Source organism: Heterodontus francisci, chromosome 1 (assembly GCF_036365525.1).
Source record: "Heterodontus francisci isolate sHetFra1 chromosome 1, sHetFra1.hap1, whole genome shotgun sequence".
Taxonomy (NCBI): Eukaryota; Metazoa; Chordata; class Chondrichthyes; order Heterodontiformes; family Heterodontidae; genus Heterodontus; species Heterodontus francisci.
Window position 1 is genome coordinate 234,471,427 of NC_090371.1, and position 27,084 is coordinate 234,498,510.

The window sequence follows — 27,084 nt, forward strand, 5'->3', positions numbered from 1 at the left end:
AAAACTGCCAGCTCCCTGCTCCCTCCAATACTTCCTGGTCTCCGTGCTCCCCAATACTGCCAGCTCCCTGCTCCATCCAACAATGCCCACTGTGTGCTCCCTCCAATACTGCCAGATCTCTGAACTCCCCAATTCTGCCAGCTCCCTGCTCCATTCAATAATGCCCACTGTGTGCTCCCTCCAATACTGCCAGAACTCTGTCCTCACCAATACTGCCAGCTACCTGCTCCCCACAATATTGCCAGATCTCTGTACTCCCCAAGGCTGCCAGCTCCCTGCTCCCTCCAATACTGCCAGATCTCTGTACTCCCCAAAATTGCCAGCTCCCTGCTCACTCCAATACTGCCAGATCACTGTACTCCCCAAAGGTGCCAGCTCCCTGCTCCCTCCAAAACTGCCAGATCTCAGTACTCCCCAATACTGCCAGCTGCCTGCTCCCTCCAATAATACCAACTGCGTGCTCCCTGCTCCCACCAATACTGCCAGCTCCCTGCTCCCTCCAATACTGCCAGATCTCTGTGCTCCACAATACTGCCAGCACCTTGTTCATTCAAATACTGCCGGATTTCTGTACTCCCCATTACTGCCAGCTCCCTGCTCCCTCCAATACTACCAGATATCTGTACTCTGCAAAACTGCCAGCTTCCTGCTCCCTCCAATACTTCCTGGTCTCCGTGCTCCCCAATACTGCCAGCTCCCTGTTCCATCCAACAATGCCCACTGTGTTCTCCCTCCAATACTGCCAGATCTCTGAACTCCCCAATTCTGCCAGCTCCCTGCACCATCCAACAATGCCCACTGTGTGCTCCCTCCAATACTGCCAGATCTCTGAACTCCCCAATTCTACCAGTTCCCTGCTCCATCCAATAATGCCCACTGTGTGCTCCCTCCAATACTGCCAGAACTCTGTCCTCACCAATACTGCCAGCTACCTGCTCCCCACAATATTGCCAGTTCTCTGTACTCCCCAAGGCTGCCAGCTCCCTCCAATACTGCCAGATCTCTGTACTCCCCAATATTGCCAGCTCCCTGCTCACTCCAATACTGACAGATCTCTGTACTCCCCAATATTGCCAGCTCCCTGCTCACTCCAATACTGACAGATCACTGTACTCCCCAAAGCTGCCAGCTCCCTGCTCCCTCCAAAACTGCCAGATCTCAGTACTCCCCAATACTGCCAGCTGCCTGCTCCCTCCAATAATACCAACTGCGTGCTCCCTGCTCCCACCAATACTGCCAGCTCCCTGCTCCCTCCAATACTGCCAGATCTCTGTGCTCCACAATACTGCCAGCACCTTGTTCACTCAAATACTGCCGGATTTCTGTACTCCCCATTACTGCCAGCTCCCTGCTCCCTCCAATACTACCAGATATCTGTGCTCTCCAAAACTGCCAGCTCCCTGCTCCCTCCAATACTTCCTGGTCTCCGTGCTCCCCAATACTGCCAGCTCCCTGCTCCATCCAACAATGCCCACTGTGTGCTCCCTCCAATACTGCCAGATCTCTGAACTCCCCAATTCTGCCAGCTCCCTGCACCATCCAACAATGCCCACTGTGTGCTCCCTCCAATACTGCCAGATCTCTGAACTCCCCAATTCTGCCAGCTCCCTGCTCCATCCAATAATGCCCACTGTGTGCTCCCTCCAATACTGCCAGAACTCTGTCCTCACCAATACTGCCAGCTACCTGCTCCCCACAATAGTGCCAGATCTCTGTACTCCCCAAGGCTGCCAGCTCCCTGCTCCCTGCAATACTGCCAGATCTCTGTACTCCCCAATATTGCCAGCTCCCTGCTCACTCCAATACTGCCAGATCACTGTACTCCCCAAAGCTGCCAGCTCCCTGCTCCCTCCAAAACTGCCAGATCTCAGTACTCCCCAATACTGCCATCTGCCTGCTCCCTCCAATAATACCAACTGCGTGCTCCCTGCTCCCACCAATACTGCCAGCTCCCTGCTCCCTCCAATACTGCCAGATCTCTGTGCTCCACAATACTGCCAGCACCTTGTTCACTCAAATACTGCCGGATTTCTGTACTCCCCATTACTGCCAGCTCCCTGCTCCCTCCAATACTGCCAGATCTCTGTACCCCCAATATTGTCCAGCACCTGCCTCCCTCCAATACTGCCAGCTCCCTGCTCTCCGCATTACTGCCAGATCTCTGTACTCCCCAAAAGTGACAGCTCCCTGCTCCCATCAATACTGCCAGATCTCTGTGCACCCCAATACTGCCAGCTCCCTGCACCCTCCAATACAGCAAGATCTCTGTACTCCCCAATAATGCCAGCTCCATGCTCCCCCAACACTGCCAGCCACCTGCTCCCTGCAATATTGCAAGATCTCTGTACTCACCAAAACTGCCAGCTCCCTGTTCACTGCAATACTGGAGCTCTCTGCTCCCTCCAATACTGCCAGCTCACTGTTCCCTCCAATACTGCCAGATCCCTGCTCCCTCCAATACTGCCAGATCCCTGCTCCCCCCAATACTGCCAGCTCCCTTCTCCCTCCAATACAGCCAGATCTCTGTACTCTCCAATACTGCCAGCTCCCTCCTCCCTCCAATACTGGAGCTCTCTGCTCCCTCCAATACTGCCAGCTCACTGCACCCACCAATACTGCCAGATCCCTGCTCCCACCAATACTGCCAGATCCCTGCTCCCTCCAATACTGCCAGATCCCTGCTCGCTCCAATACTGCCAGATCCCTTCTCCCTCCAATACAGCCAGATTTCTGGAATCTCCAATACTGCCAGCTCCCTCCTCCCTCCTCCCTCGAATACTGGAGATCCCTGCTCCCTCCAATACTGCCAGATCACTACTTCCTCCAATACTGCCAGATCCCTGCTCCCTCCAATACTGCCAGCTCCCTTCTCCCTCCAATACAGCCAGATCTCTGTACTCTCCAATACTGCCAGCTCCCTCCTCCCTCCAATACTGGAGCTCTCTGCTCCCTCCAATACTACCAGCTCACTTCTCCCTCCAATACTGCCAGATCCCTGCTCCCTCCAATACTGCCAGATCCCTGCTCCCTCCAATACTGCCAGATCTCTGTACTCCCTAATACTACCAGCTCACGGCTCCCTCCAATACTGCCAGATCCCTGCTGCCTCCAATACTGCCAGATCCCTGCTCCCCGCGAGACTGCCAGATTTCTGTACTCCCTTATACTGCCATCTCCCTACTCCCTCCAATACTGCCAGATCTCTGTACTCCCCAATACTGCCAACTCCGTGCACCCTAAAATATTGCAAAATCTCTGCTCCCTGCAATACAGCCAGCTCACTGCTCCCTCCAATACTGCCAGATTTCTGTACTCCCGAATACTGCCAGCTCCCTGCTCCCTCCAATACTGCCAGATCTCTGCTCTCTCAATACAGTCAGCTCCCTGCTCCCTCCAATACTGCCAGATCTCTGTACTCCCCAATACTGCAGCTCCCTCCTCACTCCAATACTGCCAGCTCCATGTTCCCTCGTAAACTGGCAGCTCCCTGCTCCCTCCAATACTGCCAGCTCACTTCTCCCTCCAATACTGCCTGATCTCCTTACTCCCCAATATTGCCTGCTCCCTGCTTGCTCCAATATTTCCAGATCTCTGCACTCCCCAATAATGCCAGCTCCCTTGTCACTCCAATAATGCCACATCTCTGTATTCTCCAGTACTGCCAGCTCGCTGCTCCCTCCAATACTGGAGCTCACTGCTCCCTCCAATACTGCCAGCTCACTTCTCCCGCCAATACTGCCAGTTCACTGCTCCCTCCAATATTGCCGGATCCCTGTACTCCCCAGGCCTTCCAGCTCCCTGCTCGCTCCAATATTGCCAAATCTCTGTGCTTCCCATACTGCCAGCTCCATGCTCCCTAAGATACGGCCAGATCTCTGTACTCCCCAACACTGACAGTTCCCTGCTCCGTCGAATACTGCCGGATCCCTGCTCCCTCCAATACTGCCAGTTCTCTGTACTCCCCAATACTGTCAGCTCCCTGCTCCCTCCAATACAGCCAGCTCCCTGCTCCCTCCAATACTGCCAGCTCCCTGCTCCCTCCAATACTGCCAGATCTCTGTACTCACCAATACTGCCAGCTAGCTCCCTGTTCCCTCAAATACTGCAAATTCCCTGCACCCTCCAATGCTGCCAGCTCCCTCTTCCCTCCAATACTGCCAGCTCCATGTACCCTCGAAAACTGCCTGCTCCCTGTTCCCTCAAATACTGCCAACTCCCTGCTCCCTCCAATACTGCCAGCTCACTGCTCCCTCCAATATTGCCTGATCCCTGAACTCCCCTATACTGCCAGCTCCCTGCTGGCTCCAATATTGCCAGATCTCTGTATTCCCCAATGCTGCCAGCTCCCTGCTCCCTCCAATACTGCCAGATCACTGTACTCCCCAATACTGCCAGCTCCCTGCTTGCTCCAATATTGCCAGATCTCTGTACTCCCAATAATGCCAGCTCCCTGCTCCCTCCAATACTGCCAGCTCCCTGCTCCCTCCAATACTGCCAGATCTCTGTACTCACCAATACTGCCAGCTAGCTCCCTGTTCCCTCAAGTACTGCAAATTCCCTGCACCCTCCAATACTGCCAGCTCCCTCTTCCCTCCAATACTGCCAGCTCCATGTACCCTCGAAAACTGCCTGCTCCCTGTTCCCTCAAATACTGCCAACTCCCTGCTCCCTCCAATACTGCCAGCTCACTGCTCCCTCCAATATTGCCAGATCCCTGTACTCCCCAATACTGCCAGCTCCCTGCTCGCTCCAATATTGCCAGATCTCTGTATCCCCCAATGCTGCCAGCTCCCTGCTCCCTCCAATACTGCCAGATCTCTGTACTCCCCAATACGGCCAGCTCCCTGCTCGCTCCAATATTGCCAGATCTCTGTACTCCCAATACTGCCAGATCCCTGCTCCCTCCAATACTTCCAGCTCCCTGCTCCCTCCAATACTGCCAGCTCCCTGCTCCCTCCAATACTGCCAGATCTCTGTACTCACCAATACTGCCAGCTAGCTCCCTGTTCCCTCAAGTACTGCAAATTCCCTGCACCCTCCAATACTGCCAGCTCCCTCTTCCCTCCAATACTGCCAGCTCCATGTACCCTCGAAAACTGCCTGCTCCCTGTTCCCTCAAATACTGCCAACTCCCTGCCCCCTCCAATACTGCCAGCTCACTGCTCCCTCCAATATTGCCAGATCCCTGTACTCCCCAATACTGCCAGCTCCCTGCTCGCTCCAATATTGCCAGATCTCTGTATTCCCCAATGCTGCCAGCTCACTGCTCCCTCCAATACTGCCAGATCTCTGTACTCCCCAATACTGCCAGCTCCCTGCTCGCTCCAATATTCCCAGATCTCTGTACTCCCAATACTGCCAGCTCCCTGCTCGCTCCAATATTGCCAGATCTCTGTATTCCCCAATGCTGCCAGCTCCCTGCTTCCTAAGACACTGCCAGATCTCTGTACTCCCCAACATTGACAGTTCCTTGCTCCCTCCAATACTGCCGGATCCCTGCTCCCTCCTAAACTGCCAGCTCCCAGCTCCCTCCAATACTGCCACATCTCTGTACTACCCAATACTGCCTGCTCCCTGCTCCCACCAATACTGACAGCTCCCCGCTCCCTCCGATACGGTCAGCTCGCTGCTCCCTCCAATACTGCCTGCTCCCTCCACGCTCCAATTTTGCTAGCTCCCTGTTCCCTCGAATAATGCCAACGCTCTGCACCCCCAATACTGCCAGCTCCCAGCTCCATCCAACACTGCCAGATCTCTGTACTCCCCAATACTGCCATCTCCCTGCTCCCTCCAATACTGTCATCTCCCTGCTCCCTCCAATACTGCCAGATCTCTGTACTCCCCAATACTGCCTTCTCCCTGCTCCCTCCAATACTGCCAGATCTCTGTTCTCCCAATACTGCCAGCGCCCTGCTCCCTCCAATACTGCCAGATCTCTATACACCCCAATACTTCCAGCTCCCTGCTCCCCCGAATATTGCACCATCTCTGTATTCCCCAATACTGCCAGCTCCATGCTCCCACTAATATTGCCAGGTCTCTGTACTCCCCAATACTGCCAGCTCCCTGCTCCCTCCAATACAGCCAGATCTCTGCTCTCCCAATTCTTCCAGCTCCCTGCCCTGTCAAATACTGCCAGATCTCTGTACTCCCCAATACTGCCTGCTCCCTGCTCCCTCCAATACAGCCAGATCTCTGTACTCCCCAATACTGCCAGCTCCCTGCTCCCTCCACTAATGCCAGGTCTCTGTACATCCCCAGTAAAGCCAGCTCCCTGCTCCCTCCAATACTGCCAGCTCCCTGTTCGCTCAAATACCGCCAAATCCCTGCACCCCTCAATACTGCCAGCTCCCTGCTCCATCCAGCACTGCCAACTCCCTGCACAGTTCAATACTGCCTACTCCCTGCAACCTCCAATCCTACAAGTTCCCTGCACCCTCCAATATTCCCAGCTACCTGCTCCCTCCATTACTGCCAGATCTCTGTACTCCCCAATACTTCCAGCTCCCTGCTCCCCCGAATACTGCTCCATCTCTGTACCCCCCTATACAGCCAGCTCCCTGCTCCCTCCAAAACTGCCAGATGACTGTACACCCCAATACTGCCATTCCCCTGCTCCCTCCAATACTGCCAGGTCTCTGTACTCCCAAATACTGCCAGCTCCCTGCTCCCTCCAATACTGGCAGATCTCTGTGCTCCCCAATACTGCCAGCTCCCTGCTCCCACCAATCCTGCCAGATCTCTGTACTCCCCAATACTGCCAGCTCCCTACTCCCTCCAATACTGCCAGATCTCTGTGCTCCCCAATACTGCCAGCTCCCTGCTCCCTCCAATACTGCCAGATCTCTGTGCTCCCCAATACTGCAAGCTCCCTGCTCCCTCCAATACTGCCAGCTGCCTGCACCCCTCTATACTGCCAGCTCCCTGCTCCATCCAGCACTGCCAACTCCCTGCACAGTTCAATACTGCCTACTCCCTGCAACCTCCAATGCAGGTTTCTTGCACCCTCCAATATTGCAAGCTCCCTGCTCCCCCGAGTACTGCCCCATCTCTGTATTCCCCAATACTGCCAGCTCCCTGCTCCCTCCAAAACTACCAGATGACTGTACACCCCAATACTGCCAGCCCCCTGCTCCCTCCAATACTGCCAGGTCTCTGTACTCCACAATACTGCCAGCTCCCTGCTCCCTCCAATATTGCCAGATCTCTGTACTCCCCAATGCTGCCAGCTCCCTGCTCCCTCCAATACTGCCAGATCTCTGTACTCTCCAATACTGCCAGCTCCCTGCTCCCTCTAATACTGCCAGCTCCCTGTTCCCTTGAATAATGCCAACTCCCTGCACCCTCCAATACTGCCAGCTCCCTCCTCCCTCCAATAGTGCCAGCTCCATGTTCCCCCAAAACTACCAGATGACTGTACACCCCAATACTGCCAGCCCCCTGCTCCCTCCAATACTGCCAGGTCTCTGTACTCCACAATACTGCCAGCTCCCTGCTCCCTCCAATATTGCCAGATCTCTGTACTCCCCAATACTGCCAGCTCCCTGCTCCCTCCAATACTGCCAGATCTCTGTACTCTCCAATACTGCCAGCTCCCTGCTCCCTCCAATACTGCCAGCTCCCTGTTCCCTCGAATAATGCCAACTCCCTGCACCCTCCAATACTGCCAGCTCCCTCCTCCCTCCAATAGTGCCAGCTCCATGTTCCCCCAAATACTGCCAGATCCCTGTTCCCTCAAATGCTGTAGACATTCCTGCACCCCCCAACACTGCCAGCTCCCTGTTCCATCCAACACTGCCAACTCCCTGCAACCTACAATACTACAAGTACCCTGCACCCTCCAATACTGCCAGCTGCCTGCTGCCTACAACATTATCAGCTCCCTGCTCCCACCAATACTGCCAGACGTATGCTCCCTCCAATACTGCCACATCTCTGTACTCCCCAATACTGCCAGCTCCCTGCTCCCTCCAAAACTACCAGATGACTGCACACCCCAATACTGCCAGCCCCCTGCTCCCTCCAATACTGCCAGATCTCTGTACTCTCCAATACTGTCAGCTCCCTGCTCCCTCCAATACTGCCAGCTCACTGTTCCCTCGAATAATGCCAACTCCCTGCACCCTCCAATACTGCCAGCTCCCTCCTCCCTCCAATAGTCCCAGCTCCATGTTCCCCCAAATACTGCCAGCTCCCTGTTCCCTCAAATACTGCCAACTCCCAGCACACCCCAACACTGCCAGCTCCCTGCAACCTACAATACTACAAGTACCCTGCACCCTCCAATACTGCCAGCTGCCTGCTCCCGACAACATTATCAGTTCCCTGCTCCCTCCAATACTGCCAGATTTATGCTCCCTCCAATACTGCCAGATCTCTGTACTCCCCAATGCTGCCAGCTCCGTGCTCCCTCCAATACTGCCAGATCTCTGTATTGAACTTTACTGCCAGCTCCCTGCGCCCGCTAATACTGCCAGATCTCTGTACTACCCAATACTGCCTGCTCCCTGCTCCCTCCAACAATGCCAGCTCCCTGCTCCCTACAACACTATCAGCTCACTGCTCCCGCCAATACTGACATCTCCCTGCTCCCTCCGATACTGTCAGCTCGATGCTCCCTCCAATACTGCCTTCTCCCTCCTGCCTCCAATACTGCCTGCGCCTTCCTCACTCAAATACTGCCTCTCCCTGTTCCCTCAAATACTGACAACTCCCTGCAAACTCCAATCCTGCCAGCTCCCTCCTCCATCCAATATTGCTAGCTCTCTGTCACCTCAAATAATGGCAACTCCCTGCTCCCTCCAATACTGCCAGCTCCCTGATCCTTCGTGGTGTCAGCTCCCAGCTCCCTCCAATACTGCCATCTCCCTGCTTCCTCCAGTACTGCCAAATCTCTGTACTCCCCACTACAGACAGCTCCCTGCACCCTCCAATACGGCCAGATCTCTGTACAACCCAATACTGCCATCTCCCTGCTCCCCCCAATACTGCCAGATATCTGTGAACCCTAATACCGCCAGCTCCCTGATCCGTCCAATACTGCCAGTTCTCTGTACTCCCCAATACTGCCAGCTCCCTGCTCCATCAAATACTGCCAGGTCTCTGTACTCCCCAATACTGCCAGCACCCAGCTCCCTCCAATACTGCCAGATCTCAGTACTCACAAATACCGCCAGCTCTATGCTCCCTCCAATAATGCCAGGTCTCTGTACACACCAATACTGCCAGCTCCCTGCCCCCTCTAATACTGCCAGGTCTCTGTACTCCCCAATACTGCCAGCTCCCTGCTCCCTCCAATACTGCCAGCTCCCTGCTCCCTCCAATACAGCCAGGTCTCTGTACTCCCCAATACTGCCAGCTCCCTGCTCCCTCCAATACTGCCAGCTCCCTGCTCCCTCCAATACTGTCAGCTCCCTGCCCCCTCCAATACTGCCAGGTCTCTGTGCACCCCAATACTGCCAGCTCCCTGCTGCCTCCAATACTGCCAGCATCCTCCTCCCTCCAATATTGCTAGCTTCCTGTTCGCTCAAATACTGCCAGATCCATGCTCCCTCCAATACTGCCAGCTCCTTGCTCACTCCAATACTGTCAGCTCCGTGCCCCCTCAAATACTGCCAGTTCTCTGTACTCCCCAATACTGCCAGCTCCCACCTCCCTCCAATACTGCCAGCTCCCACCTCCCTCCAATATTGCCAGTTCTCTGTACTCCCCAATACTGCCAATTCCCAACTCACTCCAATACTGCCAGATCTCTGTACTCCACCATATTGACAGCTGCCTGCTCCCTCCAATACTGCCAGGTCCCTGTACTCCCCAATGGTGCCAGCTCCCTGCTCCCTCCAATACTGCCAGAACTCTGTGCTCCCAAATGCTGCTAGCTCCCTGCTCCCTCCAATACTGCCAGGTCTCTGTACTCCCCATTCCTGCCAGCTCGCTGCTCCTTCCAATACTGCCAGGTCTCTGTACTCCTCAATACTACCAGCTCCCTGCTCCATCAAATACTGCCAGCTCCCTGCTTCCTCCAATACTGCCTGCTCCCTCCAATACTGCCAGGTCTCTGTACTCCCCAATGCTGCCAGCTCCCTGCTCCCTACAACACTGCCAGGTCTCTGTACTCCGCAATACTGCCAGCTCCCTGCTCCCTCCAATACTGCCAGATCTCTGTTCTCCCAATACCGCCAGCTCCCTGCTCCCTCCAATTCTGCCAGTTCTCTGTACTCCGCAATACTGCCAGCTCCCTGCTCCATTAAATACTACCAGGTCTCTGTACTCCCCACTACTGCCAGCTCGCTGCTCCTTCCAATACTGCCAGGTCTCTGTACTCCTCAATACTACCAGCTCCCTGCTCCATCAAATACTGCCAGCTCCCTGCTTCCTCCAATACTGCCTGCTCCCTCCAATACTGCCAGATCTCTGTACTCCCCAATACTGCCAGCTCCCTGCTCGCTCCAATATTCCCAGATCTCTGTACTCCCAATACTGCCAGCTCCCTGCTCGCTCCAATATTGCCAGATCTCTGTATTCCCCAATGCTGCCAGCTCCCTGCTTCCTAAGACACTGCCAGATCTCTGTACTCCCCAACATTGACAGTTCCTTGCTCCCTCCAATACTGCCGGATCCCTGCTCCCTCCTAAACTGCCAGCTCCCAGCTCCCTCCAATACTGCCACATCTCTGTACTACCCAATACTGCCTGCTCCCTGCTCCCACCAATACTGACAGCTCCCCGCTCCCTCCGATATGGTCAGCTCGCTGCTCCCTCCAATACTGCCTGCTCCCTCCACGCTCCAATTTTGCTAGCTCCCTGTTCCCTCGAATAATGCCAACGCTCTGCACCCCCAATACTGCCAGCTCCCAGCTCCATCCAACACTGCCAGATCTCTGTACTCCCCAATACTGCCAACTCCCTGCTCCCTCCAATACTGCCAGCTCCCTGATCCTTCGTGGTGTCAGCTCCCAGCTCCCTCCAATACTGCCATCTCCCTGCTTCCTCCAGTACTGCCAAATCTCTGTACTCCCCACTACAGACAGCTCCCTGCACCCTCCAATACGGCCAGATCTCTGTACAACCCAATACTGCCATCTCCCTGCTCCCCCCAATACTGCCAGATATCTGTGAACCCTAATACCGCCAGCTCCCTGATCCGTCCAATACTGCCAGTTCTCTGTACTCCCCAATACTGCCAGCTCCCTGCTCCATCAAATACTGCCAGGTCTCTGTACTCCCCAATACTGCCAGCACCCAGCTCCCTCCAATACTGCCAGATCTCAGTACTCACAAATACCGCCAGCTCTATGCTCCCTCCAATAATGCCAGGTCTCTGTACACACCAATACTGCCAGCTCCCTGCCCCCTCTAATACTGCCAGGTCTCTGTACTCCCCAATACTGCCAGCTCCCTGCTCCCTCCAATACTGCCAGCTCCCTGCTCCCTCCAATACAGCCAGGTCTCTGTACTCCCCAATACTGCCAGCTCCCTGCTCCCTCCAATACTGCCAGCTCCCTGCTCCCTCCAATACTGTCAGCTCCCTGCCCCCTCCAATACTGCCAGGTCTCTGTGCACCCCAATACTGCCAGCTCCCTGCTGCCTCCAATACTGCCAGCATCCTCCTCCCTCCAATATTGCTAGCTTCCTGTTCGCTCAAATACTGCCAGATCCATGCTCCCTCCAATACTGCCAGCTCCTTGCTCACTCCAATACTGTCAGCTCCGTGCCCCCTCAAATACTGCCAGTTCTCTGTACTCCCCAATACTGCCAGCTCCCACCTCCCTCCAATACTGCCAGCTCCCACCTCCCTCCAATATTGCCAGTTCTCTGTACTCCCCAATACTGCCAATTCCCAACTCACTCCAATACTGCCAGATCTCTGTACTCCACCATATTGACAGCTGCCTGCTCCCTCCAATACTGCCAGGTCCCTGTACTCCCCAATGGTGCCAGCTCCCTGCTCCCTCCAATACTGCCAGAACTCTGTGCTCCCAAATGCTGCTAGCTCCCTGCTCCCTCCAATACTGCCAGGTCTCTGTACTCCCCATTCCTGCCAGCTCGCTGCTCCTTCCAATACTGCCAGGTCTCTGTACTCCTCAATACTACCAGCTCCCTGCTCCATCAAATACTGCCAGCTCCCTGCTTCCTCCAATACTGCCTGCTCCCTCCAATACTGCCAGGTCTCTGTACTCCCCAATGCTGCCAGCTCCCTGCTCCCTACAACACTGCCAGGTCTCTGTACTCCGCAATACTGCCAGCTCCCTGCTCCCTCCAATACTGCCAGATCTCTGTTCTCCCAATACCGCCAGCTCCCTGCTCCCTCCAATTCTGCCAGTTCTCTGTACTCCGCAATACTGCCAGCTCCCTGCTCCATTAAATACTACCAGGTCTCTGTACTCCCCACTACTGCCAGCTCGCTGCTCCTTCCAATACTGCCAGGTCTCTGTACTCCTCAATACTACCAGCTCCCTGCTCCATCAAATACTGCCAGCTCCCTGCTTCCTCCAATACTGCCTGCTCCCTCCAATACTGCCAGATCTCTGTACTCCCCAATACTGCCAGCTCCCTGCTCGCTCCAATATTCCCAGATCTCTGTACTCCCAATACTGCCAGCTCCCTGCTCGCTCCAATATTGCCAGATCTCTGTATTCCCCAATGCTGCCAGCTCCCTGCTTCCTAAGACACTGCCAGATCTCTGTACTCCCCAACATTGACAGTTCCTTGCTCCCTCCAATACTGCCGGATCCCTGCTCCCTCCTAAACTGCCAGCTCCCAGCTCCCTCCAATACTGCCACATCTCTGTACTACCCAATACTGCCTGCTCCCTGCTCCCACCAATACTGACAGCTCCCCGCTCCCTCCGATATGGTCAGCTCGCTGCTCCCTCCAATACTGCCTGCTCCCTCCACGCTCCAATTTTGCTAGCTCCCTGTTCCCTCGAATAATGCCAACGCTCTGCACCCCCAATACTGCCAGCTCCCAGCTCCATCCAACACTGCCAGATCTCTGTACTCCCCAATACTGCCATCTCCCTGCTCCCTCCAATACTGTCATCTCCCTGCTCCCTCCAATACTGCCAGATCTCTGTACTCCCCAATACTGCCTTCTCCCTGCTCCCTCCAATACTGCCAGATCTCTGTTCTCCCAATACTGCCAGCGCCCTGCTCCCTCCAATACTGCCAGATCTCTATACACCCCAATACTTCCAGCTCCCTGCTCCCCCGAATATTGCACCATCTCTGTATTCCCCAATACTGCCAGCTCCATGCTCCCACTAATATTGCCAGGTCTCTGTACTCCCCAATACTGCCAGCTCCCTGCTCCCTCCAATACAGCCAGATCTCTGCTCTCCCAATTCTTCCAGCTCCCTGCCCTGTCAAATACTGCCAGATCTCTGTACTCCCCAATACTGCCTGCTCCCTGCTCCCTCCAATTCGGCCAGATCTCTGTACTCCCCAATACTGCCAGCTCCCTGCTCCCTCCACTAATGCCAGGTCTCTGTACATCCCCAGTAAAGCCAGCTCCCTGCTCCCTCCAATACTGCCAGCTCCCTGTTCGCTCAAATACCGCCAAATCCCTGCACCCCTCAATACTGCCAGCTCCCTGCTCCATCCAGCACTGCCAACTCCCTGCACAGTTCAATACTGCCTACTCCCTGCAACCTCCAATCCTACAAGTTCCCTGCACCCTCCAATATTCCCAGCTACCTGCTCCCTCCATTACTGCCAGATCTCTGTACTCCCCAATACTTCCAGCTCCCTGCTCCCCCGAATACTGCCCCATCTCTGTACCCCCCTATACAGCCAGCTCCCTGCTCCCTCCAAAACTGCCAGATGACTGTACACCCCAATACTGCCAGCCCCCTGCTCCCTCCAATACTGCCAGGTCTCTGTACTCCCAAATACTGCCAGCTCCCTGCTCCCTCCAATACTGCCAGATCTCTGTGCTCCCCAATACTGCCAGCTCCCTGCTCCCACCAATCCTGCCAGATCTCTGTACTCCCCAATACTGCCAGCTCCCTACTCCCTCCAATACTGCCAGATCTCTGTGCTCCCCAATACTGCCAGCTCCCTGCTCCCTCCAATACTGCCAGATCTCTGTGCTCCCCAATACTGCAAGCTCCCTGCTCCCTCCAATACTGCCAGCTGCCTGCACCCCTCTATACTGCCAGCTCCCTGCTCCATCCAGCACTGCCAACTCCCTGCACAGTTCAATACTGCCTACTCCCTGCAACCTCCAATGCAGGTTTCTTGCACCCTCCAATATTGCAAGCTCCCTGCTCCCCCGAGTACTGCCCCATCTCTGTATTCCCCAATACTGCAGGCTCCCTGCTCCCTCCAAAACTACCAGATGACTGTACACCCCAATACTGCCAGCCCCCTGCTCCCTCCAATACTGCCAGGTCTCTGTACTCCACAATACTGCCAGCTCCCTGCTCCCTCCAATATTGCCAGATCTCTGTACTCCCCAATGCTGCCAGCTCCCTGCTCCCTCCAATACTGCCAGATCTCTGTACTCTCCAATACTGCCAGCTCCCTGCTCCCTCTAATACTGCCAGCTCCCTGTTCCCTTGAATAATGCCAACTCCCTGCACCCTCCAATACTGCCAGCTCCCTCCTCCCTCCAATAGTGACAGCTCCATGTTCCCCCAAAACTACCAGATGACTGTACACCCCAATACTGCCAGCCCCCTGCTCCCTCCAATACTGCCAGGTCTCTGTACTCCACAATACTGCCAGCTCCCTGCTCCCTCCAATATTGCCAGATCTCTGTACTCCCCAATACTGCCAGCTCCCTGCTCCCTCCAATACTGCCAGATCTCTGTACTCTCCAATACTGCCAGCTCCCTGCTCCCTCCAATACTGCCAGCTCCCTGTTCCCTCGAATAATGCCAACTCCCTGCACCCTCCAATACTGCCAGCTCCCTCCTCCCTCCAATAGTGCCAGCTCCATGTTCCCCCAAATACTGCCAGATCCCTGTTCCCTCAAATGCTGTAGACATTCCTGCACCCCCCAACACTGCCAGCTCCCTGTTCCATCCAACACTGCCAACTCCCTGCAACCTACAATACTACAAGTACCCTGCACCCTCCAATACTGCCAGCTGCCTGCTGCCTACAACATTATCAGCTCCCTGCTCCCACCAATACTGCCAGACGTATGCTCCCTCCAATACTGCCACATCTCTGTACTCCCCAATACTGCCAGCTCCCTGCTCCCTCCAAAACTACCAGATGACTGCACACCCCAATACTGCCAGCCCCCTGCTCCCTCCAATACTGCCAGATCTCTGTACTCTCCAATACTGTCAGCTCCCTGCTCCCTCCAATACTGCCAGCTCACTGTTCCCTCGAATAATGCCAACTCCCTGCACCCTCCAATACTGCCAGCTCCCTCCTCCCTCCAATAGTCCCAGCTCCATGTTCCCCCAAATACTGCCAGCTCCCTGTTCCCTCAAATACTGCCAACTCCCTGCACACCCCAACACTGCCAGCTCCCTGCAACCTACAATACTACAAGTACCCTGCACCCTCCAATACTGCCAGCTGCCTGCTCCCGACAACATTATCAGTTCCCTGCTCCCTCCAATACTGCCAGATTTATGCTCCCTCCAATACTGCCAGATCTCTGTACTCCCCAATGCTGCCAGCTCCGTGCTCCCTCCAATACTGCCAGATCTCTGTATTGAACTTTACTGCCAGCTCCCTGCGCCCGCTAATACTGCCAGATCTCTGTACTACCCAATACTGCCTGCTCCCTGCTCCCTCCAACAATGCCAGCTCCCTGCGCCCTACAACACTATCAGCTCACTGCTCCCGCCAATACTGACATCTCCCTGCTCCCTCCGATACTGTCAGCTCGATGCTCCCTCCAATACTGCCTTCTCCCTCCTGCCTCCAATACTGCCTGCGCCTTCCTCACTCAAATACTGCCTCTCCCTGTTCCCTCAAATACTGACAACTCCCTGCAAACTCCAATCCTGCCAGCTCCCTCCTCCATCCAATATTGCTAGCTCTCTGTCACCTCAAATAATGGCAACTCCCTGCTCCCTCCAATACTGCCAGCTCCCTGATCCTTCGTGGTGTCAGCTCCCAGCTCCCTCCAATACTGCCATCTCCCTGCTTCCTCCAGTACTGCCAAATCTCTGTACTCCCCACTACAGACAGCTCCCTGCACCCTCCAATACGGCCAGATCTCTGTACAACCCAATACTGCCATCTCCCTGCTCCCCCCAATACTGCCAGATATCTGTGAACCCTAATACCGCCAGCTCCCTGATCCGTCCAATACTGCCAGTTCTCTGTACTCCCCAATACTGCCAGCTCCCTGCTCCATCAAATACTGCCAGGTCTCTGTACTCCCCAATACTGCCAGCACCCAGCTCCCTCCAATACTGCCAGATCTCAGTACTCACAAATACCGCCAGCTCTATGCTCCCTCCAATAATGCCAGGTCTCTGTACACACCAATACTGCCAGCTCCCTGCCCCCTCTAATACTGCCAGGTCTCTGTACTCCCCAATACTGCCAGCTCCCTGCTCCCTCCAATACTGCCAGCTCCCTGCTCCCTCCAATACAGCCAGGTCTCTGTACTCCCCAATACTGCCAGCTCCCTGCTCCCTCCAATACTGCCAGCTCCCTGCTCCCTCCAATACTGTCAGCTCCCTGCCCCTCCAATACTGCCAGGTCTCTGTGCACCCCAATACTGCCAGCTCCCTGCTGCCTCCAATACTGCCAGCATCCTCCTCCCTCCAATATTGCTAGCTTCCTGTTCGCTCAAATACTGCCAGATCCATGCTCCCTCCAATACTGCCAGCTCCTTGCTCACTCCAATACTGACAGCTCCGTGCCCCCTCAAATACTGCCAGTTCTCTGTACTCCCCAATACTGCCAGCTCCCACCTCCCTCCAATACTGCCAGCTCCCACCTCCCTCCAATATTGCCAGTTCTCTGTACTCCCCAATACTGCCAATTCCCAACTCACTCCAATACTGCCAGATCTCTGTACTCCACCATATTGACAGCTGCCTGCTCCCTCCAATACTGCCAGGTCTCTGTACTCCCCAATGGTGCCAGCTCCCTGCTCCCTCCAATACTGCCAGAACTCTGTGCTCCCAAATGCTGCTAGCTCCCTGCTCCCTCCAATACTGCCAGGTCTCTGTACTCCCCATTCCTGCCAGCTCGCTGCTCCTTCCAATACTGCCAGGTCTCTGTACTCCTCAATACTACCAGCTCCCTGCTCCATCAAATACTGCCAGCTCCCTGCTTCCTCCAATACTGCCTGCTCCCTCCAATACTGCCAGGTCTCTGTACTCCCCAATGCTGCCAGCTCCCTGCTCCCTACAATACTGCCAGGTCTCTGTACTCCGCAATACTGCCAGCTCCCTGCTCCCTCCAATAATGCCAGATCTCTGTTCTCCCAATACCGCCAGCTCCCTGCTCCCTCCAATACTGCCAGTTCTCTGTACTCCGCAATACTGCCAGCTCCCTGCTCCCTCCAATGCTGCCAGTTCTCAGTACTCCCCAATACTGCCAGCTCCCTGCTCCATTAAATACTACCAGGTCTCTGTACTCCCCACTACTGCCAGCTCGCTGCTCCTTCCAATACTGCCAGGTCTCTGTACTCCTCAATACTACCAGCTCCCTGCTCCATCAAATACTGCCTGCTCCCTCCAATACTGCCAGGTCTCTGTACTCCCCAATCCTGCCAGCTCCCTGCTCTCTACAATACTGCCAGGTCTCTGTACTCCGCAACACTGCCAGCTCCCTGCTCCCTCCAATACTGCCAGATCTCTGTTCTCCCAATACCGCCAGCTCCCTGCTCCCTCCAATACTGCCAGTTCTCTGTACTCCGCAATACTGCCAGCTCCCTGCTCCCTCCAATGCTGCCAGTTCTCAGTACTTCCCAATACTGCCAGCTCCCTGCTCCATTAAATACTACCAGGTCTCTGTACTCCCCACTACTGCTAGCTCTCTGCTCCCTCCAATACTGCCAGATCTCAGTACTCACCAATACTGCCAGCTCCCTGCTCCCTCCAATACTGCCAGGTCTCTGTACTCCTCAATACTGCCAGCTCCCTGCTCCCTCCAATACTGTCAGCTCCCTGACCCCTCCAATACTGCCAGGTCACTGTACTCCCCAATACTGCCAGCTCCCTGCTCCCTCCAGTACTGCCAGCTTCCTCCTCACTCCAATACTGCCAGCTTCCTGTTCGCTCAAATACTGCCAACTCGATGCACCCTCCAATACTGCCAGTTCCCAACTCACTCCAAGACTGCCAGATCTCTGTACTTCCCCATACTGACAGCTGCCTGCTCCCTCCTATACTGCCAGCTCCCTGCTCCCTCCAATACTGCCAGCTCACTTCTCCCCCCAATGCTGCGAGCTCCGTGCTCCCTCCAATACTGCCAGATCTCTGCACTCCCCAATACTGCCAGCTCCCTGCTCACACCAATACTGTCAGATCTCTGTACCCGCAATACTGCCAGCACCCTGGTCACTGCAATATTGCTACATCTCCGTACTCTCCAGTCCTGCCAGCACCCTGCTCCCTCCAATACTGGAGCTCACTGCTCCCTCCAATACTGCCAGCTCACTTCTCCCCCCAATACAGCCAGATCACTGCACCCTCCAATATTGCCAGATCTCTGTTTTCCCCAATACTGCCAGCTCCCTGCTCCATCCAATACTGCCAGATCTCTGTACTCTCCAATACTGCCAGCTCCCTGCTCCCTCCAATACTGCCAGATCTCTGTTCTCCCAATACCACCAGCTTCCTGCTCCCTCCAATACTGTCAGTTCTCTGTACTCCCCAAAACTGCCAGCTCCCTGCTCCATCAAATACTGCCAGTTCTCTGTACTCCCGAATACTGCCAGCTAACTGGTCCCTCCAATACTGCCAGGTCTCAGTACTCACCAATACTGCCAGCTCCCTGCTCCCTCCAATAATGCCAGGTCTCAGTTCTCACCAATACTGCCAGCTCCCTGCCCCCTCCAATACTGCCAGGTCTCTGTACTCCCCAATGGTGCCAGCTCCCTGCTCCATCTAATACTGCCAGATCTCGGTGCACCCCAATGCTGCCAGCTCCCTGCTCCCTCCAATACTGTCAGGCCTCTGTACTCCCCAAATCTGCCAGCTCCTTGCTCCCTCCAATACTGCCAGGTCTCTGTACTCAGCAATGCTGCCAGCTTCCTGCTCCAACAAATACTGCCAGCTAACTGGTCCCTCCAATAATGCCAGGTCTCTGTACTCCCCAATACTGCCAGCTCCCTCGTCCCTCCAACGCTGCCAGCTCCCTGCTCCCTCCAATATTGCCAGGTCTCTGTACTCCGCAATGCTGCCAGCTCCCTGCTCCATCAAATAATGCCAGCTCCCTGCTCCCTCCAATAATGCCAGGTCTCTGTACTCCCCAATATTGCCCGCACCCTGCTCCCTCCAATACTGCCAGCTCCCTGCTCACTCCACTACTGTCAGCTCGCTGCTCGCTCCAATACTGCCAGGTCTCTGTACTGCCCAATACTGCCAGCTCCCTGCTCCATCAAATACTGCCAGCTCCCTGCTCCCTCCAATACAGTCAGCGCACTCCTCCCTCTAATAATACCAGCTCCCTGCTCCCTCCAATACTGTCAGCTCACTCCTCCCTCCAATACTGCCAGCTCCCTGCCCCCTCCAATACTGCCAGGTCTCTGTACTCCCCAATGGTGCCAGCTCCCTGCTCCATCTAATACTGCCAGATCTCGGTGCACCCCAATGCTGCCAGCTCCCTGCTCCCTCCAATACTGTCAGGCCTCTGTACTCCCCAAATCTGCCAGCTCCTTGCTCCCTCCAATACTGCCAGGTCTCTGTACTCAGCAATGCTGCCAGCTTCCTGCTCCAACAAATACTGCCAGCTAACTGGTCCCTCCAACAATGCCAGGTCTCTGTACTCCCCAATACTGCCAGCTCCCTCGTCCCTCTAACACTGCCAGCTCCCTGCTCCCTCCAATATTGCCAGGTCTCTGTACTCCGCAATGCTGCCAGCTCCCTGCTCCATCAAATAATGCCAGCTCCCTGCTCCCTCCAATAATGCCAGGTCTCTGTACTCCCCAATATTGCCCGCACCCTGCTCCCTCCAATACTGCCAGCTCCCTGCTCACTCCACTACTGTCAGCTCGCTGCTCGCTCCAATACTGCCAGGTCTCTGTACTGCCCAATACTGCCAGCTCCCTGCTCCCTCCAATACTGCCAGCTCCCTGCTCCCTCCAATACAGTCAGCGCACTCCTCCCTCTAATAATACCAGCTCCCTGCTCCCTCCAATACTGTCAGCTCACTCCTCCCTCCAATACTGCCAGCTCCCTGCTCCCTCCAATACTGCCAGCTCCCTGCTCCCTCCAATACTGTCAGCTCACTCCTCCCTCCAATACTGCCAATCTCTGTACTCCCCAAAACTGCCAGCTCCCTGCTCCATTCAATACTGCCAGATCTCTGTTCTCCCAATACTGCCAGCTCCCTGCTCCCTCCAATAGTACCAATTCTCTGCTCCCTCCAGTGCTGCCAGTTCCCTGCACACTCCAATATTACCAGTTCCCTGCACCTTCCAATAATGCCAGCTCCCTCCCATACTGCCAGCTTCCTGCTCTCCCCAATGCTGCCAGCTCCCTGCTCCCCCCAATCCTGCCATCTCCATGTTCCATCCAATACTACTCGTTCCCTGCACCCTCCTATACTGCCAGTTCCCTGCTCCCTACAATACTGCCAGATCTCTTTACTCCCAATACTGCCCCCTCCCTGCTCCCTGCAATACTGCCAGGTATCAGTACTCACCAATACTGCCAGCTCCCTGCTCCCTCCAATAATGCCAGGTCTCAGTTCTCACCAATACTGCCAGCTCCCTGCCCCCTCCAATACTGCCAGGTCTCTGTACTCCCCAATGGTGCCAGCTCCCTGCTCCCTCCAATACTGCCAGATCTCGGTACACCGCAATACTGCCAGCTGCCTGCTCCCTCCAACACTGCCAGCTCCCTGCTCCCTCCAATATTGCCAGGTCTCTGTACTCCGCAATGCTGCCAGCTCCCTGCTCCATCAAATACTGCCAGCTCCCTGCTCCCTCCAATAATGCCAGGTCTCTGTATTCCCCAATACTGCCAGCTCCCTGCTCCATCAAATACTGCCAGCTCCCTGCTCCCTCCAATACTGTCAGCTCACTCCTCTTTCCAATACTGCCAGCTCCCTGCCCACTCCAATGCTGCCAGCTCACTTCTCACTCAAATACTGCCAGATCACTGCTCCCTCCAATATTGCCAATCTCTGTACTCCGCTATAATGCCAGCTCACTGCTGGCTCCAATATTGCCACATCTCTGTGCTCTGCGATAATGCCAGCTCCCTGCTGGCTCCAATATTGCCACATCTCTGTACTCTGCGATAATGCCAGCTCCCTGCTGGCTCCAATATTGCCACATCTCTGTACTCCCCAATACTACCAGCTACCTGCTCACTCCAATACTGGAGCTCACTGCTCCCTCCAATACTGCCAGCTCACGTCTCCCTCCAATACTGGAGGTCACTGCTCCTTCCAATACTGCCAGCTCACTTCTCCCTCCAATACTGCCAATCTCTGTACTCCCCAATACTGCCAGCTCCCTGCACGCTCCAATACTGGAGCTCACTGCTCCCTCCAATACTGCCAGCTCACTTCTCCCTCCAATACTGGAGGTCACTTCTACCTCCAATACTGCCAGCTCACTTCTCCCTCCAATACTGCCAATCTCTGTACTCCCCAAAACTGCCAGTTCCCGGCTCCATCCAATAGTACCAGTTCTCTGCTCCCTCCAGTGCTGCCAGTTCCCTGCACACTCTAATACTACCAGTTCCCTGCACCTTCCAATAATGCCAGCTCCCTCCCATACTGCCAGCTTCCTGCTCCCCCCAATGCTGCCAGCTCCCTGCTCCCCCCAATACTGCCATCTCCATGTTCCATCCAATACTACTCGTTCCCTGCACCCTCCGATACTGCCAGTTTCCTGCTCCCTACAATACTGCCAGATCTCTTTACTCCCAATACTGCCCCCTCCCTGCTCCCTCCAATACTGCCAGATCTCTGTACTCCCCAATACTGCCAGCTCCCTGCTCCCTCCCATACTGCCAGATCTCTGTACTCCCCAATACTGCCAGCTCCCTGCCCCCTCCAATACTGCCATCTCCCTACTCCCTCCAATAGTGTCAGCTCCCTGCCCCCTCCAATACTGCCAGCTCCCAGGTCCCTCCAAAACTTCCAGCTCCCCGCTCCCTCCAAGACTGCCAGCTCCCAGGTCCCTCCAAAACTGCCAGCTGCCCGCTCCCTCCAATACTGCCAACCTCCTGCACCCTCCAGTACTACCAGCTCCCAGCACCCTCCAATACTGCCATCTCCCTCCTCCTTCCAATAGTGACAACTCCCTGCCCCCTCCAATAATGCAAGATCTCTGTACTCCTCAATACTGCCAGTTCCCTGCTCCCTACCATACTGACATATCTCAGTTCTCCCAATACGGCCAGCTCACTGCTCCCACCCATACTGCCAGATGTCTGTTCTCCCAATACTGCCAGCTCCCTGCTCCCTCCAACACTACGACTCCATTCTCCCTGCAATACAACCAGATTTCTGGACTCCGCAACACTGCCAGCTCGCTGCTCCCTCCAGTAATGCCAGCTCCCTGCTCCCTCCAATACAGCCAGATTTCTGGACTCCGCAATACTGCCAGCTCCCTACTGCCTCCAATAATGCCTGATCCCTGCTACCTCCAATACTGCCAGATCTCTGTACTCCCCAATATGTGCCAGCTCCCTGCTCCTTCCAATACTGCCAGATCTCTGCACTCCCCAATGCTGCCAGCTCCCTGCTCCCTCCAATACTGCCAGATCTCTGTACTCCCCAAGACTGCCAACTCACTGCAGCCTCCAATACTGCCAGCTTCCTGTGCCCGGCAATGCTGCCAGCTCCATGTTCCATCCAATACTGCACACTCGCAGCACCGTTCAATACTGCCTTCACCCTGCACCTTCCAATACTACTCGTTCCCTGCACCCTCCAACACTGCCAGTTCCCTGCTCCCTACAATACTGCCAGATCTCTTTACTACCAATACTGCCAGCTCCCTGCTCCCTCCAATACTGCCAGCTCCCTGCTCCCTCCAATACAGTCAGCTCCCTGCCCCTCCAAAACAGCCAGGTCACTGTACTCCCCAATACTGCCAGCTCCGTGCTCCCTCCAATACTGCCAGCTCCCTGCTCCCTCCAATACTGTCAGCTCCCTGCCCCCTCCAATACTGCCAGGTCTCTGTGCACCCCAATACTGCCAGCTCCCTGCTGCCTCCAATACTGCCAGCTTCCTCCTCCCTCCAATATTGCTAGCTTCCTGTTCGCTCACATACTGCCAGATCCATGCTCCCTCCAATACTGCCAGCTCCTTGCTCACTCCAATACTGTCAGCACCGTGCCCCCTCAAATACTGCCAGTTCTCTGTACTCCCCAATACTGCCAGTTCCCAACTCACTCCAATACTGCCAGATCTCTGTACTCCACCATATTGACAGCTGCCTGCTCCCTCCAATACTGCCAGGTCTCTGTACTCCCCAATGGTGCCAGCTCCCTGCTCCCTCCAATACTGCCAGAACTCTGTGCTCCCAAATGCTGCTAGCTCCCTGCTCCCTCCAGTACTGCCAGGTCTCTGTACTCCCCATTCCTGCCAGCTCGCCGCTCCTTCCAACACTGCCAGGTCTCTGTACTCCGCAATACTGCCAGCTCCCTGCTCCATCAAATAATGCCAGCTCCCTGCTTCCTCCAATACTGCCTGCTCCCTCCAATACTGCCAGGTCTCTGTACTCCCCAATGGTGCCAGCTCCCTGCTCCCTCCAATACTGCCAGATCTCTGTACTCCCCAATGCTGCCAGCTCCCTGCTCCCAACAATACTGCCAGGTCTCTGTACTCCCCAATCCTGCCAGCTCCCTGCTCCCTCCTATACTGCCAGGTCTCTGTACTCCGCAACACTGCCAGCTCCCTGCTCCCTCCAATACTGCCAGATCTCTGTTCTCCCATTACCGCCAGCTCCCTGCTCCCTCCAATACTGCCAGTTCTCTGTACTCCGCAATACTGCCAGCTCCCTGCTCCCTCCAATGCTGCCAGTTCTCAGTACTCCCCAATACTGCCAGCTCCCTGCTCCATTAAATACTACCAGGTGTCTGTACTCCCCACTACTGCCAGCTCTCTGCTCCCTCCAATACTGCCAGATCTCAGTACTCACCAATACTGCCAGCTCCCTGCTCCCTCCAATACTGCCAGGTCTCTGTACTCCTCAATACTGCCAGCTCCCTGCTCCCTCCAATACTGTCAGCTCCCTGACCCCTCCAATACTGCCAGGTCACTGTACTCCCCAATACTGCCAGCTCCCTGCTCCCTCCAGTACTGCCAGCTTACTCCTCACTCCAATACTGCCAGCTTCCTGTTCGCTCAAATACTGCCAACTCGATGCACCCTCCAATACTGCCAGTTCCCAACTCACTCCAAGACTGCCAGATCTCTGTACTTCCCCATACTGACAGCTGCCTGCTCCCTCCTATACTGCCAGCTCCCTGCTCCCTCCAATACTGCCAGCTCACTTCTCCCCCCAATGCTGCGAGCTCCGTGCTCCCTCCAATACTGCCAGATCTCTGCACTCCCCAATACTGCCAGCTCCCTGCTCGCACCAATACTGTCAGATCTCTGTACCCGCAATACTGCCAGCACCCTGGTCACTCCAATATTGCTACATCTCCGTACTCTCCAGTACTGCCAGCACCCTGCTCCCTCCAATACTGGAGCTCACTGCTCCCTCCAATACTGCCAGCTCACTTCTCCCCCCAATACAGCCAGATCACTGCACCCTCCAATATTGCCAGATCTCTGTTTTCCCCAATACTGCCAGCTCCCTGCTCCATCCAATACTGCCAGATCTCTGTACTCCCCAATACTGCCAGCTCCCTGCTCCCTCCAATACTGCCAGATCTCTGTACTCCCCAATGGTGCCAGCTCCCTGCTGCATCTAATACTGCCAGATCTCGGTGCACCCCAATGCTGCCAGCTCCCTGCTCCCTCCAATACTGCCAGATCTCTGCACTCCCCAATACTGCCAGCTCCCTGCTCACACCAATACTGTCAGATCTCTGTACCCGCAATACTGCCAGCACCCTGGTCACTGCAATATTGCTACATCTCCGTACTCTCCAGTCCTGCCAGCACCCTGCTCCCTCCAATACTGGAGCTCACTGCTCCCTCCAATACTGCCAGCTCACTTCTCCCCCCAATACAGCCAGATCACTGCACCCTCCAATATTGCCAGATCTCTGTTTTCCCCAATACTGCCAGCTCCCTGCTCCATCCAATACTGCCAGATCTCTGTACTCTCCAATACTGCCAGCTCCCTGCTCCCTCCAATACTGCCAGATTTCTGTTCTCCCAATACCACCAGCTTCCTGCTCCCTCCAATACTGTCAGTTCTCTGTACTCCCCAAAACTGCCAGCTCCCTGCTCCATCAAATACTGCCAGTTCTCTGTACTCCCGAATACTGCCAGCTAACTGGTCCCTCCAATACTGCCAGGTCTCAGTACTCACCAATACTGCCAGCTCCCTGCTCCCTCCAATAATGCCAGGTCTCAGTTCTCACCAATACTGCCAGCTCCCTGCCCCCTCCAATACTGCCAGGTCACTGTACTCCCCAATGGTGCCAGCTCCCTGCTCCATCTAATACTGCCAGATCTCGGTGCACCCCAATGCTGCCAGCTCCCTGCTCCCTCCAATACTGTCAGGCCTCTGTACTCCCCAAATCTGCCAGCTCCTTGCTCCCTCCAATACTGCCAGGTCTCTGTACTCAGCAATGCTGCCAGCTTCCTGCTTCAACAAATACTGCCAGCTAACTGGTCCCTCCAATAATGCCAGGTCTCTGTACTCCCCAATACTGCCAGCTCCCTCGTCCCTCCAACACTGCCAGCTCCCTGCTCCCTCCAATATTGCCAGGTCTCTGTACTCCGCAATGCTGCCAGCTCCCTGCTCCATCAAATAATGCCAGCTCCCTGCTCCCTCCAATAATGCCAGGTCTCTGTACTCCCCAATATTGCCCGCACCCTGCTCCCTCCAATACTGCCAGCTCCCTGCTCACTCCACTACTGTCAGCTCGCTGCTCGCTCCAATACTGCCAGGTCTCTGTACTGCCCAATACTGCCAGCTCCCTGCTCCATCAAATACTGCCAGCTCCCTGCTCCCTCCAATACAGTCAGCGCACTCCTCCCTCTAATAATACCAGCTCCCTGCTCCCTCCAATACTGTCAGCTCACTCCTCCCTCCAATACTGCCAGCTCCCTGCTCCCTCCAATACTGCCAGCTCCCTGCTCCCTCCAATACTGTCAGCTCACTCCTCCCTCCAATACTGCCAATCTCTGTACTCCCCAAAACTGCCAGCTCCCTGCTCCATTCAATACTGCCAGATCTCTGTTCTCCCAATACTGCCAGCTCCCTGCTCCCTCCAATAGTACCAATTCTCTGCTCCCTCCAGTGCTGCCAGTTCCCTGCACACTCCAATATTACCAGTTCCCTGCACCTTCCAATAATGCCAGCTCCCTCCCATACTGCCAGCTTCCTGCTCTCCCCAATGCTGCCAGCTCCCTGCTCCCCCCAATCCTGCCATCTCCATGTTCCATCCAATACTACTCGTTCCCTGCACCCTCCTATACTGCCAGTTCCCTGCTCCCTACAATACTGCCAGATCTCTTTACTCCCAATACTGCCCCCTCCCTGCTCCCTGCAATACTGCCAGGTATCAGTACTCACCAATACTGCCAGCTCCCTGCTCCCTCCAATAATGCCAGGTCTCAGTTCTCACCAATACTGCCAGCTCCCTGCCCCCTCCAATACTGCCAGGTCTCTGTACTCCCCAATGGTGCCAGCTCCCTGCTCCCTCCAATACTGCCAGATCTCGGTACACCGCAATACTGCCAGCTGCCTGCTCCCTCCAACACTGCCAGCTCCCTGCTCCCTCCAATATTGCCAGGTCTCTGTACTCCGCAATGCTGCCAGCTCCCTGCTCCATCAAATACTGCCAGCTCCC